Source organism: Melanostigma gelatinosum, assembly GCF_949748355.1.
Source record: "Melanostigma gelatinosum genome assembly, chromosome: 1".
NCBI classification, from domain to species: Eukaryota; Metazoa; Chordata; class Actinopteri; order Perciformes; family Zoarcidae; genus Melanostigma; species Melanostigma gelatinosum.
In genome coordinates, this window is record NC_136634.1 from 21,828,764 (window position 1) to 21,838,925 (window position 10,162).

A 10,162-nucleotide genomic window follows, 5' to 3' on the forward strand; every position below is an offset into this window, starting at 1 on the left:
TGTGCTCCTCGCGGCACGGCTAAGATCCTTATCTGCAGTTGTGAAAGTACTCCGATTTTTTCTGTAAAGTGCAGAGAAGTCATGCATTTTTTTATTTGACGTAAGTAAAAGTACACAATAATAGCATCAAATACCAAAAGAGTTACCAAAGTAAAAGTACTCATTTAGCAGAATTGCCCATTTCAGAATAATGTAGACCTATATTATACCATTGGATTATGATTGTTGATGTATTAAAGTGTACATTAATCGGAATGTGGAAAGTAACTACAATTATAAAAATGCAGTTGTGTAAAACGGATATAATATTTTCCTCTAGATTGTAGTTGAGTAAAAGTATAAAGTAGCAGAAAATGGAGATACTGTAGTCAAGTAGAATACTCAAATAAGTACAGTACTTGAGTAAATGTAGCCTACATAGTTACTTTTCCACCATTACGTATGTGTTGATGTGTTGTGAAACGTACAGTCACATATATTTCTAATTCAATTATTTGCAAACATGCATTACCAAATTAAAATATCAGAAAAGGTATGTGCATTTGTTAAAAGTTTATTTTGTGGTGTTGATGCTTGTGGAAACACTACCGATTTTGTCCACAAGGGACGCCAAAATCAACACAAAATTAAATGTCCTTGTATTTGCTTCAAGTACTGGTTGTACTGGCCTTAATGGGAACGTGAACGTGACAAGGTACCTTATCACAGGACTGGACACAAGGAAACCATTTACACATGGAAACCATTCACGCTCACACCGACAAGCAATTTAGAGTCAACAATGAATCCAACCTGCATGTCTTTGGACTGTAGGAAGCTGGAGAACAACCCACGCCGACTCGGGGAGAGCATCTCTACGCAGAAGGCCGGCCGGCAGGTTCGAAGCAAAAACAAAAGTGGTGACATCATCCATGAGTGTACTGAACTCTCAAGTTACTTACCCTGACTTTAAAGAAAAGGTAGGAGGGCGAGTGAAACCATGCAGTTGCCAGGCTGGTGAGTGCCATCCCACGTGTTTTATTCAGTCAGGTACACAATATCACAAAGGGCTGAAACAAAAACAATATGTTGCTTTGAAAAACCACATCCTCCACGAAGTACAGTCAGAGTTCATCATCTCCACTGCACCTACACTTACAGTAGGCCGCCACTCAGAAAGTCTCACCCACCTTGTTCCGCCCTTACCATCGCTCTTGAAACGTTTGGGGCCATGGGAACATTTGACCCTGCTGGCTTGAAATCTAGTCTGCACTTTTTGAGAAGATCCTCACACTCGTGAAACAACGCCAAGGGTAACAATAAGCAGCATAGAGTGTGGCAGGCACTGCACATGTACGTCCAATGCAAGTATTTTATGATAAAGTCAAGCTTTAAGACCTTCGGTTAATTTCCATCCCTTGCGAAATGTATAGAAAATAATAATGAAATTAGATGAAACTATTTGTATCAATACATTGCCAAGATAGCTGTCTGTCCCTGGTTCAATCATTCTGTGACAGTGGTCGTCTAATAATCTTTCTTTGAAAGCTAATTTCACATCCTCGGGGGCTGTCATGAAAAAGTATCATTCAATGAAGCAGATAATGTTTAGATTAAAATTCCGTATGCTTCTTTTAGCCCCGCCACGTGAGTAATATGCAGAGTTCGATTACTGCCAGTATGTATGCGTCAGCATATTACTGCACTGGCAGATTGGAATAATTCCCCATCTCTGGGTTACACTTTCTCTACAGGAAGCTAAAGAAATATGCATCACTGCTGCTCAGGCCCTGAAAGCAACAGCAACCAGGTGACGGTGAATTGTGGCTGAAGCTGTCTGCATCGTCAGCAGCCACTAGATGGTGCTGCAACCTTCAGAATGCAACTCGATGCGGAGCCCTCTTCTAGCCGTGCTCCCCGATGACAGAGAGTAATATCGACTTAAAGATGTTTCAAATCAATATTTTTCATTATTTGAGGTCCAGACGCACCAGCAAAGGAATATTGTCGTTATTAAAGTTCATTGTGATGTATTATGTGGTGAGAGAGGGAGAAAAACCGAGACGGAGGTAACAGCAATATCCACCGTGGTACCGCGCTGCTTAGTTTCACTGTAGTTTTTGGCAGTTCTCCTGTGATGGGTGGTGCTGTCAGTCTACACAGAGTTGTTGTTTCTGCCAGTGGCTCTGTGAAGAAGACATTACACTTGTCAGTTACATTTTGTGGACAGGCAGACAAAAGAATGGCGGAAAAGTGTATTAACTCATCATGATTCAAAATTTTAGCATACAGGACAACACAGCAAACATTTACCAACATAATACATGTCAAATTGTTGTTGTCAGTGGAAATATGAAGGAGTCTAAACCGAGTGAACACCCTCCCATTGCATCAGTGCTTCACCAGGGGGCTCCATAATGCAGTTACTGTGTTTGTGTGTGTGCGAGAACAGCTGTGACTGCCACCTGTGAGGTGAAACTCAGGCTGACCTGCGACACATGCTCCTCTTTAGTTCCACATGACTGCGTGTGTGTGTGTGTGTGTGTGTGTGTGTGTGTGTGTGTGTGTGTGTGTGTGTGATAGAGGTGGAGAGCGAGAGAGAGAGAGATACTCAGGGACGGGGACAGACTACAGTATCTTGGGGACCACTTCGTTCAAATGGCCTCAAAACCCAGCAGAATCCACGCAAGCTGATTTTTCCAGTGATAGCTTGAATATCCAAAGGAGGGCACCTGTTAAGTCAGAAGTGGGTCTTAGATCGTTATTAATTCATTAATTACTTGAATTCTGGCTTAAAAATCCATCAGAAAGTAAATGTAGCCCAAGAGAAGAACATTAAAGAGAGCCCGGGAGAAAACAAACATTATTTATTTGTGTATGATTTAAACCTGCAGAGCAAAACACTTCCAAGTGTTTCACAAGCAGCCTGCTTCCAGCAGTTTGTTTTGGCTGCAGCCACTTCTCCAGTGGTGGAAACTGTCCATCGCTTTGCTGACATTTAATAAGGAGCTTCAAGCGCATATTGAAAAGCTCATTGATGATTGATGTGGTAACATGATATCTTCTGGCTGTGTTTGCGTCGTAGACTTTGGCAGAAAAAGCTGCATACACAAACACGCAATGAGGCATAGTGGTCGCATTACATTTTGCATACGAATATTTTCTCTGTCTTCTATTTTTACTTGTATTGAAGTTTCACACTTCCCCTTTGTTTAACTCCTGTGTGCTTGTACGTCCAATAGAAAACGCCACTGCACTGTTTGGAAATGGAATGGAAAGGAGCACAAGCAGAGCACCGAAGGTGAGCTTGCATGAGCTGATCGGCATCCTTTGTTTCATTCATGACTCACAAAATGGCTGGCCATCAGCGAACAAATAACGTCCAGTCATCAGCACAGCTACAGGCCCAAGGCAGACCTTTTGACATATCACAGCAGGAAAAGCACAAGTGTTGATAATAAAAAACGAAATGATGGCGGAATTCCATTTAGCTGCCTCAGTGTTAGAGTCCTGGGCTGCTGGAGAATAGTCCAAAAAGTCACGTCCTCATGACTTTTCCTCACCACTCGTCTTTGTCCTAGATGGAACATGTCATGAAGTCAAGGAAAGATGAGAAAGAGAACTCATAAGGACTTTAAAAGAAAGTCAGAGGATCTGACTGCACTTGCACTATGCAACGTCTGATTTAAAAAAAACTTTAGAATAGAAGAAGAAGAATTTATACTATCTTTATCCCTTTAAGGGGGAAATTTGTCTCTGCATTTGACCGATCCCTGTACATAGGGAGCAGTGGGCTGCCAATGACAGGCACCCGGGGGTTCAGTGTATTGCTCAGGTACACTTCAACATGTGATACGTCGCAGTCGGGGATTGAACCGTTGACCTTCCGGTTCCCAGACGACCTCTTAACCCAGTGAGCCACGGTCGCCCCATATTTATTTATAATACATAGAAAATGAGTGCAGTGACAAACTCAATCTTGCGCGATTGGAGTAAGGATTCCTGTCCAAAACAGAATCACACCACCTAAGAAAGATGTTCTCAATTCATCCACAATGTACAATTGAAAAGCAACAGCAGATGTTGTAGGCAGTCAATTGGTGCATCGCTTTTAATGTTGCTGCAGCAAGGAATTGTGGGACGGCATTATGATCCAGCCTTTAAGCCAAAGGACGTAACAAAGGAAGCCTTGGAGCGTCTTTTCTTAGCATGTAGATCATTTGAAATCTCTCCCTATTTACTGTAACGTGCATTACCTTGACTAGTCGTAAATATGTCCACTATATTGAGCTCTCAAAACTCACATTTAGACTATTTTCTGATAAATATCCAACAATGTAATGTGCTGCATTTTAAGGATGTGAAAATGGCCGTTGTGTGACTCTATAGCCATATTGGTGTTCAAGCAAAACGCTGATGGATAGTGAGTGTCACAAATCTTAACCTACTGCTAACTGTTGAGGAAACTACCGTACTGAGCGTACATTCGGCTACACAACTAGCAGAGAGTGAGTCAACAAGGGGGCTGGTTTGGGACACATCCCTGTACATGAGTTACTGAGCGCCACTGTTGATGTTATTAATAACACCAGTTCCTGCTATGATTAGTCATAACGAATGCTGGGATTTTTTTAAATTTCTTTTTGTAACCTGACTTACAATTACTCAGCTGATACGCTCATGCCAATGCTATTTGCTGCTGCTGCTCCCTCCACCATGATTCAGGAAGTAGGTGTTTTTTTCTACGGAAGCCCTGTGAGGTCAAGTGAGGAAAGTCAAATTCTTGTGATCCATTTTTGAAGTCTGATCTGAAATAGTTTTCTCGCCTTGAATATGTGAAAAAAGATTTTATCAGGACAATCTTATATGTAATTTAAAAAAAATGATTATCCGCGAAACAGGTGAAAAAAAGAAGGTTTGATTTGGTGCAATTTGTGTTTGTTGTTGTAATACTCATTTCGGCAACAAGAGGCTGAAGAGCACCACTACTCTTAGGGTCCAGACTCTCGCAGACGATGGAAGGCCGCCACACCGCTCTGCTCCGTCTTCCGTCAACAAAGCAGTGCCAAAAATCAGCTGGTTCAAGTTCAAATCAAATGGATTTATTATCCCACAAACGCAAAAACAGTTACAAACTGAATCCCACTATTAATAACATAATATTTCATGAAATAGAGGCCCAATCCGGGCCACCCGGCAGACTGGTGTCTGGCCGATGGCCCGCAGAGAGTCTGAACATGTCCTCAGAAAAAGACTCTTTTATTGTCCCCAGGAAAGTCAGTAAAAGTCTCATGTTTCACATTCTTCACTCCATCGATCAGCTCAGTGATTGGCTGAAATCTGATATGCTCCTCCTGACCTTTGACCCATTGGCCTGGTCAATCACTCCTCTTCAGCCAGCGCTCGTCCATCCCCCGCTGGCACAGACTCTACTCACTTCCTTGCATGGTTGTGACCTGGAATTCCCTCACTCACCTAACACTTAATACATTCATGGTTCAACACCTTTCAATCCACTCAATGACTATGCTTTATGGTTTAAGACCTCTATAAGTAAATATTGACAGATATCCACCACTAGGGGTGCTATTAAACATACTAGGAATGCTTTGAAACTGAAATTCCTCACACTACCCAATATTTTAGATGAGACTAAAATCATTCATGTTTTCTTTCAGGTGAGTTTTGATTCACATACCTTGCTAACACTTTTGTGTTTTGAATGCATGCAGACATTAAAAACTCACCTGGACCTTAGTTAGGATTCTTTAGTTGCCTAAACATAACACATGTTTATTTGCCATTCACATGATCTTTCCTTAATGATAGCATCAACAACGAGAATTATTACGTCATTGAACTCAATCCAGCGTGTTGCAGAATCATCTTATACTTAGATTCTTGTTTCGCACTCGGGTTGTTCAGCCATGTCTGGTTGACTCTGGAGCTCAGGTCAAATCCGCTCACAAGAAAAAAAAAAAAAAGGGAAACCGTCCCACCACCATCTCTCAGAGACTGAAACTGGACCAAAGCGGTTTGAATAGACGGAGCAAACAAATGAGCAACTACCCACAGTTCAGGCCTCACTCGTGGGGCTGGAAAATGGGTCGGTAGTAAAACCTTGATCCATCATCTACAGCAGCGGTTCCCAAACTTTTTAGGCCGCGCACCCCCTTCTACATCCCGACCGGGTTCGCGCACCCCCCCCCCCCCCCCTTAATAAAAAAAAAAGAAAAAAAAGAAGCAACAGAGCCTTTTAAGCCTTCATAGCCGCATAAGAATCGGACCAATGAGAGAACAGTTTGCTCGCGCGTGGCATTTGTTTACAAGATTTAGTCCGCTGTTAAATGTTGCAGTGTGAACACAAACCGAACAAAGGAGCAACTGCAACAAAGCAAACGAACTGAAGGTGTGAAAACGCCCTGAAACACTGCAACAAAGTTTCAATAACTTTCAGTGACACAAGGCGTCACTTTTAAAGAGCAATACGGATGCGAGCACACACGCACAGGCTCAGAGGCAGATTATCACATTTCATTTACAATTAATGACAGACTAATGCAGCCAGGATGTCTTCGGACAAAGCATCGATGCGGCGCGACACAGTGTTGTTGGACACCGGGATCATGTCCAACTTTTTTGCTTCTTTCTCCCCAATCATACATTCCACCATCTCTCTGGCAGCTGGCAAGCTCACGTCTTCGGCGATTGTGTGCGGTAGCCCCTTTCTCGCTATTCTCTAACCAGATATGAAGCCCGTAGTGCGTCATTTATAGACCCAACACATGAATGAGACTCCAGTTGTTTTTGGCTGTTTTGTAACTCCTCCAATTTCGATATAAACAATGTAAGGGGCTTTTGACTTGCACTGGCATGCTTGGTGTTCAGGTCGCGACGTAAATAAGAGCTTCAGACTGTTAGCCAGAACCTCACTGCACACCACGCACTGTGGCTTTGGGGAATCTGCGTTGCCAATCCAAGTGAAGCCCAGACACACATACTTTTCATCATATTTCCTCTTTTTTTCCCAGTCTGATGCTCACTCTCGTTTCCTCTTTTTTCACCTTGACTCCGCGATGGGCCGATGTGCTCCCGATTTGTCTGTGCTGCACCTCTCCGTTCCCCTCGCCTCCGATTCCTCTCTCTCTCTCTCTCTCTCTGTCCCTCTCCTCTTTTACGACTGATAGCTTCAGATGTCCCACCTGACAGTTTTTAAATTAAAATTACATTTTTTTTTTATATTTAATATTATTACACCATCAGACCGCCATTACACTTTTCCTCTCGTGCACCCCCTAGAGGCAGCTCGCGCACCCCACTTTGGGAATCCCTGCTCTACAGCATCTGAATGAAGAAAGAAAGGCGGGAAACAGATTATAACATTATATTATACAATGATTATGCAGGAATGAGTGATTCTATCACAGCAAAGGCAGATTATACGCTGCACTTTCACTTACAACATTGGAAATACACATGCACTCATAATGAATTCATCCAGAAAACAAAAAGAATACTGCGTCTGTGAAGAGGAAGGAAAGCGAGGGAAAAGCAAAATGTGTCATGCAGGACTGCTGCGTTTGGTTTCTCGGCCTCATGGTGGGAGATTTGAAGGTAACACTCACAACAACAAAGACACACACACACACACACACACACACACACGCTCTCTCACACAAATACTCAACCACACCCGCCCACTTAACAAATTTATTTATGTACAGCTCAGCTAAAGCCTCCCACCCCCTCCGAACACCCTGACTTCCCCTCCTCCTCCCTCTTTCTCTTTCTCCCCCTCCCTCTTTCTCTTTCTCCTCCTCCCTCTTTCTCTTTCTCCTCCTCCCTCTTTCTCTTTCTCCTTCTCCCTCTTTCTCTTTCTCCTCCTCCCTCTTTCTCTTTCTCCTCCTCCCTCTTTCTCCCTCTTTCTCTTTCTCCTTCTTTCTCTTTCTCCTCCTCCCTCTTTCTCCCTCTCTCTTTCTCCTCCTCCCTCTTTCTCTTTCTCCCTCTTTCTCTTTCTCCTCCTCCCTCTTTCTCTTTCTCCTCCTCCCTCTTTCTCCCTCTCTCTTTCTCCTCCTCCCTCTTTCTCTTTCTCCTCCTCCCTCTTTCTCCCTCTCTCTTTCTCCTCCTCCCTCTTTCTCTTTCTCCCTCTTTCTCTTTCTCCCTCTTTCTCTTTCTCCCTCTTTCTCTTTCTCCTTCTCCCTCTTTCTCTTTCTCCTCCTCCCTCTTTCTCCCTCTTTCTCTTTCTCCACCTCCCTCTTTCTCCCTCTTTCTCTTTCTCCTCCTCCCTCTTTCTCTTTCTCCCTCTGTCTCCCTCTTTCTCTTTCTCCTCCTCCCTCTTTCTCTTTCTCCTCCTCCCTCTTTCTCTTTCTCCTCCTCCCTCTTTCTCTTGCAGGTCATGGGAGATAGCGAAGAGATAAATATCGCTGGCAATAAAAGGCCTGCATCATGAATAATAAAACAGCCGTAATCTCGACCAATGATTTATACATCTACAGGCTCTGATAGCCGCGCGCGCGCGCGCACACACACACACACGCGCGCACGCACACATGCACAGCAGCGAGTCACGCAGTGAGCACTGTTAAATTGAGATGAATGGTGATGCAGAATGTGGGACTGGTGTTGGACACACACCCGAACAGTCACTTACCCATTCACACACACACACACACACACACACACACACACACACACACACACACACACACACACACACACTCACTCACACACACACACACACACACACACACACACGCACACACACACACACACAGACACACAGACAGACACCCGCCCACACGTGCTAAAGAAGAACACAAGAGATTCATGCTGAAAATATGGAGACGTGGTAAAACACACACTGGGTGAAACAACAGAGCGAAGAAAGAGGGAACATTTACAGGCAGACTTCTGAGTCAAAAGCATCAATTGGGTGACGGAGAGGAGGATGAATGAGGCCAACCAGTGCAAAACCTCCGGGCCCCGCTGACGGCGCAGGATGAGAGGCCACCGAAACTGACCAAGGAATGAGACAAAAGTCATGTGACTTCATGTTCATGCTGCTCTTGGCTGATTTGTAAGAAGGCAGCGTGGACTGTAAACTGATGGAAGGTGAAACAAGGAGATCTTTTTTTCTGGCATGAGTGAGAAAAAAACGAATTAAACTTGATTGCTCCTTTTCACTTTTAATAAGGTAGATCTTCACCGCAGAGAAAAAAGGGTCTGAAGCTGAACATCTTGATTGAGATGTTTTGTTTTGATTGGCCACATGGGGGCAGCAGAAACAAGCTGCTGTTTGCAAGCTATCACTTGCTTGAATAATAAACTCGCTTGAATAGTAAAATATGGATTGTAGCAGCTTTGAAGAAGAAAATGAATTAGATTATATGACTGAAGTTCAGGGCTGTACCAGGATAAAGATCTGAATGCTGTCTCAAAGCGATCGCAACACTACCAGCTACAAAACTTTGACAATTAGTAATTTATTGGCCTTAAATTTGTCAAAACTAAATATATCAACTCTTAAAACACTCCCCCAATAAATCCCCCAATAAATCCCAGGACCAAATACCAAAGACATGACCTCAGTGTCCTTAAAAGCCAGATTCACATCTTGCTGCATGTGCATTTGTTCACAGTAAAGGGATCAAACCTGCCTGATCATATTCAAAAGTGAATACAATTAGATTACGCAGGTTAGTCAGTCTAATCCAACAATATAACTACATTTTCTGTGGTTAATTCAATTTTTAAAATTTTAATTAAGTAATTTGATAACCTCTCGAGGACTGACTTCCTTAATACTAAAAGCAATCCAAAAACATGTATAATATTATTAAAAAGGGGCATTGCGAGTGCTTTTATTCAAGATACTATGAGTATATTTTAAAATAATTCTACTTGTGTAATTAAATGTCTTTTTTAAATGAATGCCTTTTACTTATGATTAAGTATATTTACATTGTGGTATCATTATTGTTCCCTAATTACCAGATTTGAATACCTCCTCCACCACTGGTGATACATAATGTAGCCGATACAGATACCTGGACTTTGGGTTTCAACTGATACAGAGCACCGATCCTCGCTGTGTGGAAGTGACTGGAATCATTCTTTTATGTGCGAAGCAACATCCTGCTTGACTTTAAACATTGCTTTCTTGACTTTGTAACACAAAATGTCA